This window comes from Arachis ipaensis, chromosome B02, assembly GCF_000816755.2.
Source record: "Arachis ipaensis cultivar K30076 chromosome B02, Araip1.1, whole genome shotgun sequence".
Taxonomy (NCBI): Eukaryota; Viridiplantae; Streptophyta; class Magnoliopsida; order Fabales; family Fabaceae; genus Arachis; species Arachis ipaensis.
Window position 1 is genome coordinate 100,459,954 of NC_029786.2, and position 10,597 is coordinate 100,470,550.

Consider the following 10,597-nt stretch of genomic DNA (forward strand, 5'->3'; position numbering starts at 1 on the left):
TATTTTTTTAAATAAAATTCTCAATAAATATAATAAATCGTAAATTACTCATTATTTAATTTTTAAAAATTTAAAATATTATATAATTCTTTATATATTATTTAATTATTAAGTCTATCCTCTATTTTATAAATTATTACTTTATTATTTATCTATCATTTTTATTAATGATTAGAAAAAAAACAATAAAATAGATCTTCTATTAATAAATATTTTGCCAATGCGAATCAACGAATTTTTTCTGTAAACGCCATAAAAATCGTGTTCCTTGGTAATTCAATAGATCGAACGTACAACACAATCGATTGAATTGGACTATCGAACATAAGTTTTTTCTTATTCAATCAATTGGTAGTGTTGTCCAATCGATTGAATTTCACAAAGCAATAAAGATATTTTCTTATTTAATCGATTGGCATAGTAACACAATGCGATTGAATTGTGCTGTAGAGTGAGTTTTCTCAAAATTCAATCTATTAGTTTGGTAACAAAATCGATTGAATTTTGTACGTGATTAAAGTATTTTCGCATTCAATCGTTTGGTATGATAATACAATGGGTTTTTTAGATTTTTCAGAGATTTTTTAGACTTTTTAAAATTTTCTAAGATTTTTTAAGTTTTCTAGGATTTAGAATTTAGGATAATCTAAGTTCGATCCAATTTGTTATAATCATGCAAAACCAATACATCCAATTTGTATCTTCATCATGTATTAAAAGTATATAGATATTATTTAAAGTATAATTTTTAATATTAAAACTGTTTAATTAGCCACAATTAAATAATAATAAAAGTTACAAATCTTCGAAACAAAAATAAAAAAATTTCATGTTAAGAAATCTTTTTTTCAATTGTTTGCCTTCACACTTCATATTCTGTCATTTTTGTTATCTATTTTTTCTCCAATTTTTGTTAAGGAATTCCTTTTTCTTTTCTTTTTTTTTTATTTTGATAAAGTGTGGGTGTTTGAGCAATTCCACAAAATGGGATATAAAGAGGAACAAATCAAATGGAATTAAAAATCAAACTTATTTTAGTCTGATTTATATATAGCCTTAACATGAGAATTGAAATCTTATTAGAATTGAGATCGGTGCTATTTTTTATACCAAAATATGAAATAGAATTTTAATTCTCTAGAGAATTCTATTCCAAGGATTAATCAATGTAAAACATATTACTCTAAAGAATAGTAGGAAATTAAAAAAAAAAATTCTAAGTAGAAATTAAAAAATATCAATTTATGTCACAAACGTCTAAAGAATAAAAATAACATTAATATATGCAAACATATAAATAGAATACAAAAAATAAAAAAAAAATTATAAACAAATAAATTGTACGAAATAAAATATAATTGACAAGACATAATATTTATATGACATAGTTGTTGAAATAATAAATGAAAATGATATTACTTAATTATAAAAATATGAGTTTTTTAAACTAATAGACTAATAAATCTTATATATTTTCATAAGTATAGGTATAAAATTTGTCCCGATAATAGATTTAGACAAGATATAAAATCAATAAAACACTTATACAATAAGTGGATCATTAGTATGATAAAACATGTATTTGCTTGTTAAATTCAAAACCCTCAAGAAATATAAATTATATATCAAGTTTTCTATTTGCTATTTCTCATTAATAAAATCAAGTGCTATAACCAAATGTTCCAAAACAAACTTTGCCAAATGTTCCAAAACAAATGTTTATATAACTGTATTAGACAATCTATTCTAATTTTTAACAAATGATTATCAAAAAGCTCTACCCATTTCAGCACATCCACCTGAGGAATCATTCAACTTTTGGCTCATCTTTTTCAGTAACTTGGCTGTAAGGTGAAACACAACACTGAGTTATGAAAAAAAAAATTAAATGAACAATGAATGAATCATGCAAGATGCAAGCAAAGGAAGTAAAACAATGCAAAAACCTGTCCAAAAAATCTGCTTTGGGGATCAAGGTGAGTCCTCTAGAAGCAAAATATCCACAGAAATTATGAAGGTTTCTATCGAAGTTCCAAAGACGGCAAAGGAAATTGTTGAACTGTTCTGATTCCTTCAGAGAAAATGCAGATAAGTTTAACCAGTTATATAAAGATGAACCTCAAATAAAAAGTTAACATATAAAGTGATGATTGAAAGTGTGATAAGAAGTAAGATAGATAACTTGATCAACAATGCACTTCTTTTGAAGTGCTGTTAAACATTCCAATGCTTCAGGATAGTTATCACCATCATTTGATTCATCGATCAGTTCAAATATTTTGTTTCTCGTATCATTGATTGCTTTCACAACAGAGTCTTGAGTATTTCTGCTTCCAGACATGGCTTCAAAAACTTGGGGTGGAGTAGGATTGCAGATGCTCTCGACTTTACCTTCGATGAGATTCGAAGGCAGTGGGGTAATGTCTCCATTGCCATCTTCTTCGCTAGAAGAACTCTTCTCAAGCAATAAACGCCTCAATTTCTTATGCTGCAAGATATTTTGAATGTAAAAGTTGTTTATGTTTGCAGACCATAACAACTAAGAGCAAAGTGTACATTCTTACCCTGGGATTTTCATTTGGCTCGAAACACCTCCGAAATGAGTCTATCACAGACTTGTTTTTCAAAACCAGGTTAGAATCAGGCTCTGTAATTTTCTTGAGTGTCTCGTCAATAGGGGGTACTGCAGCACCTGGATTCTTCGACTTCAGCTCAAGACAACGATAAAAGCGCTGAAAAGATTTATGAATGTGTGTTTTAAGATCCACTTGTCAAAATCATATCCTTCTTAGAAAAAATAAAGTCAACAGAGAATTGAAACATGAAAATAAACAGAATAAAAAGGTAGGAAATAAACTAGAAACAAACAAATGGGGCGAATTCATGCCTCTAGGACTGGATTTGGTGTAAGATCAGGTAGCAAAGCTTTCTCTTTTCCACATGGTGCAAGATCAAGCATTTCTACTAAGTTAGATGCTGCCTCTAGCTGCTGCTGATTCGGCTGTAGTGCTGCTGGGAACTTACTAAAAGAAGGGAACTGGAACTCTCGCACATCCTCGGCGAAAGGAAGTTGACCCTTTGATCTGAAGGGACAGCTATATCAGGAAATTCGTAACATTTCTTTAGATTGGGAAGCTCTTCTATTGTTTTCTTATACACCCATACCTGATTATCATGGAAGTTTTCATGAAAACATGAATAAGTAATCATCAATTCTACAATGTTGTTCTTTGCACACAACTGGATTTAAATAACCACACAAACAAAATAGCAAATTGCAGTAGCCAAAATTGAATCAATACCAGAAATATGATACTTATTTTCACAAAGCACAACATAGAAGCAAACAAATACAGTAGAATTGAAATCTCATTAGAATTGAAATCAATGCTATTTTTTTATACCAAAACATGAAATAGAATTCTAATTCTCTAGAGAATTTTATTCCAAGGATTAATCAATGTAAAACATATTACTCTAAAGAATAGTAGGGAATTAAAAAAAATTCTACGTAGGGATTAAAAAATATCAATTTATGTCACAAACAGCTAAAGAATAGAAATAACATTAATATATACAAACATATAAATAGAATGCAAAAAATAAAAAAATAAAAAAAATATTTTTTATAAACAACTTAATTGTATGAAATAAAATATAATTGACAAGACATAATATTTATATGACATGGTTGTTGAAATAATAAATGGAAATGACATTACTTCATCATAAAAATATGAGTTTTTTAAACTAATAGACTAATAAATCTTATATATTTTCATAATTATAGGTATAAAATTTGTCTCGATAATAGACCTAGACAATATATAAAATCTATAAAACACTTATACAATAAGTGGATCATTAGTCTGATAAAACATGTATTTGCAGCACAAATCACAGCACAGAAGCAAACAAAAACAGTAGTATCCTCAGTTCACCATGGCTCAAAGTATCCAACTTAATCAGGGATAAAGGTTCATATTGTCCATGGATAACTCAAACTTAGAGCATTCAATCATCATTGAGAAACAATTATCCTTCCATTGATCATTCTCCTAATTATTAAGTAAAGCAAGAATTGACTACATTTAAGATTCCAAGATATTGAAATTATCAATTTTTTATCAATTATTTACTTTAGGATGATCTAGAAATACTCATAATCATTTATTTACAGAGAGTAAATAGGCCCATTACCTATTAAAAATTAAATTAATATAACAATGGAAATGAGAAACTTTTACTTTAACAAATGGTTTATCATCAATGGTGGTTGAGTAAAAAAAATGAATACAATGAACAATGACACATCAAAAACATTTTCATCATAGGCCTAGAAATTGAACTTATGTTATACATCATACCACAATTCTTACCTTGATCTTCATGTTTGAGCTTAGCTCAAGATCACCTCTGAAAACTGTATGTGGGGATTTATTCTGGGTTTTAAGAGCACCAAACAAAGAAACTGGATTCCCCACATACACTATCCTTGTAGAAGTTTCCTCTGAAAAGATATTTAAAAGGCGATGATTCTCATTCGCTGTAGTCTTATTTGCCTTCTTCTGACAAAGCTTTCCTCTCACAATTATGCTTTCCATCCTTGTGCCATGGACAGACATTTGTTTAGCAATGGTGGTAACTTGCTCTTCTTTTGTTCCTTCCATAGATGCTTTTATTGGACATTGTGCATTCGTAATAAGACAGAGTCGTTTCTTCACCTTATTAGCTTTAGGATACATTTTTATCAGCATATCCATGCCAACAACGATAGCATCAAGAACTAATATCAGAATTAAGGTATCCACAAAAAGGTAAAAAGACAGTATAGTAATGGAACAAAATATTTGTCACATGAGACATAAATTAATGTAATATTATAGTCTAAAGTCAAAGAACTTGCACAAAGTGTACTTTTATTTATAAAGGGTCTGGTTATTAATCAGTAGCAACTAGGAAAACATAACATTGAACAAGTAAAAGCTTCAACAGTATGAAACCAATTGCTCTGTGGATACAATCTCCATCTTTAGTTCCTCGGGGCAGTTTTTGTAAAGCCTCAACCATATCTCCATCCACATCTTTAAGATTTTTCAAAACCACGACATGTCGATAACCACCAATTTCCAAAGTAAGTTCGTTACAAGTTTCTGAAAATTTGAAGGTAAACACAGGTGAGGGAGGCCTTTAAATTTGATCAAACTTCGTTACAAAAAAATAAGATAACTCACTGAATCAAAGTAAACAAACAACAATAGTGTGAAGATTCTACATAACAATATGAATAGCATAAGTAACATCAACAATGGTAAATCAATATGGCAAAAACTCATTACAATTAAACACAGACAGTGTCAAGATTCCCCAAGAATGAGAAGCAAAATCACAGTATCATTACTAAAAGTTAATCAAGGGATGTTTATTGAGTTCTACCTCTACTAATCTACTATCAGCCGTTAAATAACTACTATCCATGATAGAAAAACAATAGCCTCATTTGATCATACAACAATCCACTTATATATCGGGATTTAGATCCTCTAAAGTTTGAATTTCACTTTAGAGAGTAAAGTGTGATCTTCTACCCTTGAATAGTTTTTCTTTCATATTTATTATTGGTCTCACCTATGAAATCAATGGTGAGAGATCAAATACTAAAATCAATGGTGAGAGTAATGATATAGTATCACAAAAGCATTGCCATATATCCTCCTAAATACTAAAATGTAGAATTGTAGATACTCTCAATGTCTTCAAATTTTAAAAAACAAGCAATTCTTTCTTTATTTAGTAGTTAGAAGAATGTTGAAGAGGATCAAACATTTTCAAGCTAGAAAATGCTGAATTCTTATTATTGTTTCGATGCAAAACTTAACACCAAGTTATGTAAAAAAATGTCAAGAGAACATTGTACACTACAATTTTTGTTTACATCATAAGGATCAAAGTAAGAACCTTTTGTCCCAAATAACACAACTCCCACTTTATCATGCCTGTTGTAGATCAGCTGCGCATAAATTAAAAGAAAAACACGAAAAGGGTCATGCAATGTTATTGTTGCATGTTGCAACTAAACAAAAGTAAAACTCAAGGTGGGTGAAGAATAACAATAGGAGTAATGAATAGAAACCTTCTTCTGCACAAGCATGGAACAAAGCTTCTCAATTACAGGAATAACAGAATGCATGGATGGACCCACGTCAAGCAGCAAAACCAAAGCTTCCTGTGATCATTATAAGCAAAATACATATTAAAGTTTGAATTTTTTAAAAATGGGTTTCTGTTATTCATCTTTTTATTAGAGCAGAAAAACCCAAAAGGCCAAAGCCTCTATGTGACTAAAGTTTGGCAATGAAAATGGAAAAGTTATTTCTTTTATAAAAAAAAAAAAAGGGAAAAAAGGAATATGATTGGATAACCTTGTTCCTAGCCATGGAAAAGCAGAGAGAAAGATTTAAGCTTGAAGAAGAAAGTATAGTGTTAAGTTGAGGTGATGGTTTGTCTTCGTTTTTTTCTTTTTCTTTTTTTTCTGCTGTTCCCGCTTCAATGGTTATAAATACCAAAAGTCACAAGTGTCCTACCATTGCGTAATGTTGTGATTGTTGTCATCATGTAGGATTGTAGGTTGCTTTGATTTTCACACATAATAATTCTATTTAAGGGTTTTTTTTGTTTCGTGTAATTGTTATTCTTATATACTATATTTATAAAAGGTTAATTACAATTTGAATACTTTCTATTTATCAATGAAAAAAATAAAAAATTAATTTTTATTTATTAAGATGTGGCGTTTCAGCTTGGTCACCATAAAATATGCCCACTCAACGTAAACTATTACTGCCTCCAGTGGTTTACGCTCGCATCCCCACAAGCTCTCTTCAATAAAAACCGCTATCTCTAGTGATTTCTGTATTGCACTCCACCAACGTAATCTGCGGCTGCCTGTAGCGGATTACGTGTCTCGGTAGCGGTTAGATATGAAAAAATATATTTATGTCTTCTATTTTATAAAGTTACAATTGTGTAATTTTAGAGGCCAAACAATTTAATTATGTAAATTGTCCTTTGTATTTTGTATATTGTTGCATTTATTTTTGAAAATAAGATAATACAAGATATTAATAATAAGATACAAATTATAAAATACAAAATTTTGTATTCTATTTAGTGGTAAACTATAACAAATTATAAAAATCTAATTTATTCTCATTTTTTTCATTCAAAAAATTTGAGAAAAAAATATTACAATAAAAAATATAATATAAAAAATTAACAAGAATAATGAAAGAAAAAAATAAAAAATAAGTTGTATCTGTTGTTAGTATCTCTATATCCTTTTTATTAGGATGAACATAAAATACATTAATTTAGTGTCTTTGGATACAATGTCTCTGTACACATCTTATCTATCAAACACGATTGTGTCTTTGTTTGCCCGTCTCAGTGTCTCGTCTCACTAATTGTTGTCAATAGCTCTCATTTTGAGTATTTTTTATTTGGGTAAAATTATTAAATAATACTCAAAAAGTCATATTGTTGACAAAAATAATTCTAAAAGTTACTAATAACAAATAAATCTCTAAAAATTTTCTATTATTATGTTATTTGATATATTTGCTTGTTGATAATTACTATATGATATTAAGAGTACTCTTGTATTATTCTTGTGTTAGATTTGTATTATTTTTTATTTTAGGTTCTTTCAAAAAATATTATGAATCTAACACAAATAAATTTTGTGGTTTGACTGAATGGTAAAATTATATACGAGTATATGGCTTTGTTGTTTGTTCTATTAGAAAAGTATAATAAATTAAATGTATAAAATTATACCAGCGAATCGAATTATAGATTTTTTTATATAAATTAAATAATTCTATTATTTATCGATATAAATAATTTTTAAATTTTTTATCAAATTGTATCGGATTGGTCAAGAAGAAAGATTATAACTCTGTCATTTCGGATTTCATAATTACAAACGGAAAGTATGTTGCCATTCCCATTCTATGTTATTCCCATAAATAAAATTTCACCATAATTTTCATACAGATATGTACCATCGACGGATATGAATGACTTGCAGTATTTGAAGGCTTTCACACAGGCAAGAAATGTCTAAAAAACCTTGTCAAACATACTGTAATCACGCACCAGGAGGTGACCATTATAATATGGAACAACATTGATATTACATACTGTTTTGGGACAATAATTCTGTAGTGTCTGCAATAACTTCGGCATCTTGTTGTATGACTTCTCCCAATTACCGTATATCTGAAAAATTACCTTCTACTTCGCCATCCACACCTTTCTGTACGAGGGTTTGAAGTGATAGCTTTGTCTAACTGTACCCTGTAGGGTGGCTATCCTCACGGACAGGTTGGATTGTATCACCGGAGGATGACACGACAGATGAGAGTATTGTCCAACTGTCGGTGGGAGCTAGACACGTGTGCGCGCCTCCCACCTTACGAACCTCCCTAAAGAAATAAAACTAGATTGTTTGTGTACATTTACCATAAAAGTAATGGCTAATAATATAGATGACATTTACATTTACTAATATCCGAGATTCTGTCGGAGAGCGACGCGGAGACTCTAAGGGCAGCCTGCTTCGTGTTGTCAGCAACACACGTGGTACTTTAATCGATCAGACTCCAGTACTCGGTACTCTGCACTTCGACGGATGCTATAATTCTTTACCCTCTGCAGTACTGCATCTCTGCTTTTGAATCTGTGGCCTACCTTGAACTCCAGACCCCCATCTAACTTTTAATCGTCTTCACCCGTGTTGAAAAATGGATTTTTCTCTTGCACCACATCCATGTCCAACGTATGATAATGACTTGGCACAGACGACAACGCCGGAATTGGGTGCGGGACCGGCAAAAGATACCGGTGTGATGGCTCCACCGGAATCTCGGGCACAAGCTCCTCCTCGTCATCATCTTGTGACGAATCGCTGTCGTTGCTATCCGCAACATAATCCTCGTTAGATCCTTCACTGTCAACATCCATTACATCCAACGGACTAGCAACATGGATGGACGGTGGTGCGAGAGGCGGATCATCCTACACAAAAGTCCGACTGTCCAGATTCGCTACCACCAACATCACCAACCTCTGCGGAGAGCTCCATCACTTGTTCGGCCATGATTCTACCATGGATGTCAAACATCAGCCGCACATGCTCGTCGCCATGCAGCTAAAACAAACAAAATCAAAAATTTTCATTTTCCACCAGTACTAGTAGCCTATACCCTACCCGTCCGACCTTTTTTCTCCCACTATCAGCGACGTTCCTCAATATCAAACTATTCAGCTCTGACAACGAGGCAACTCGCTGTGTGCGCAACAACATGGGATTCTCACACTCAAACACGACCTCATTATCACCATTTCTCATAAGGCAATTGGGATACACACATACAACCAAATATCCGCTACTACTAGACATTATGGCTAATTTGCGAAAAAATAAGGTGTAGGAGAAGTAGTGAACTTGTTGTGAAGAATAACAATGGGTTGCACGTCCGTTTATAGTTGCTGAAAATTTATCCTACGTATTTTCTTTACACAGTAAACAAATTAATTTTACATGTATTTCGTTTACCGTGTAAACGAATTTATTTTACACGTATTTCGTTCTCATTGTAAACGAAATGCAGTGTAAACGAAATATGAGATGCGACGCAATTTGGTAAAAACGTTGAAAATTGTTTATATCGGTAAATAATAGAATTATTTAATTTATATAAAAAAATCCCACAAAAATTTTTGCACATCACACAAACTTAGTAAAAATCATTTATATATAGCACATAATTTTTTGCACCTAACACATAAAATTTTACTGCGAATGTATTTTGTTAGTTGCCAAGTCAATATGTTTAGTATGTTGTCTTCAAAAAATTTTTGTACTGCGCACTAAAATTTATGTGCTATGCATAGGGGTAACACAACGGGCTGAACTCGTCGAATCCGCCAACAAAAGCGAAAAATGCTATGATTTTGAACTTGTCAATATTGAAAAACTGCGCTAAACCTGCGAGTTTTGGTGTCAAAGATTTTTTTATTATAAAAAAGTGATTAATTATACAAAAATTAACAATCATATAATTTTTAAACATAAATTTTTCATTTTTTTTTCTTTTTGTTCTTCTTTTTGTAATTCACTTTATTTATTTATTTTACATTTTTATATATATGCTGAAATTATGTGACTTATTTATTAAAATAAAGATGATTCAATTTGTAGATATTATTTTGAATAATTTTATTAAAGTTAAAAATTTAAAAGAAGATTGTGAAAAAATGGTATTATAATTTGACTATTTTTTATTTATATTTAATTTTTTAATTTTCATATATTTATTATTTTTTTTAAATGTTAAGCAGGTTAACCCGCCAATCCGTCATAAAAGCCGGGCCTGACTAGTATTTTGAGTCCACTTTACTTGACACGCACGATGGGCTTTTTTATTGATGCAGTCTTTGGTAGGACGGACTATCCATTTTGCCACCCCTAACTGTGTGTATTTTGTTGGTTGAGTGTTAATGTTTTGACTGTAGTGCGTATTTTGTTTTACTT

The 10,597-nt window shown here is 30.7% G+C and overlaps 1 long non-coding RNA gene and 1 pseudogene across 1 annotated transcript; one reads left to right on the forward strand and one right to left on the reverse strand.

Annotated features, from left to right (window-relative positions):
- Positions 1,576 to 6,729, reverse strand: LOC107625975 (annotated as a pseudogene).
- Positions 9,270 to 10,023, forward strand: LOC110269056. The gene is made up of 2 exons (XR_002358018.1): positions 9,270 to 9,643; positions 9,675 to 10,023. It is a non-coding gene; the product is annotated as an uncharacterized LOC110269056 (long non-coding RNA).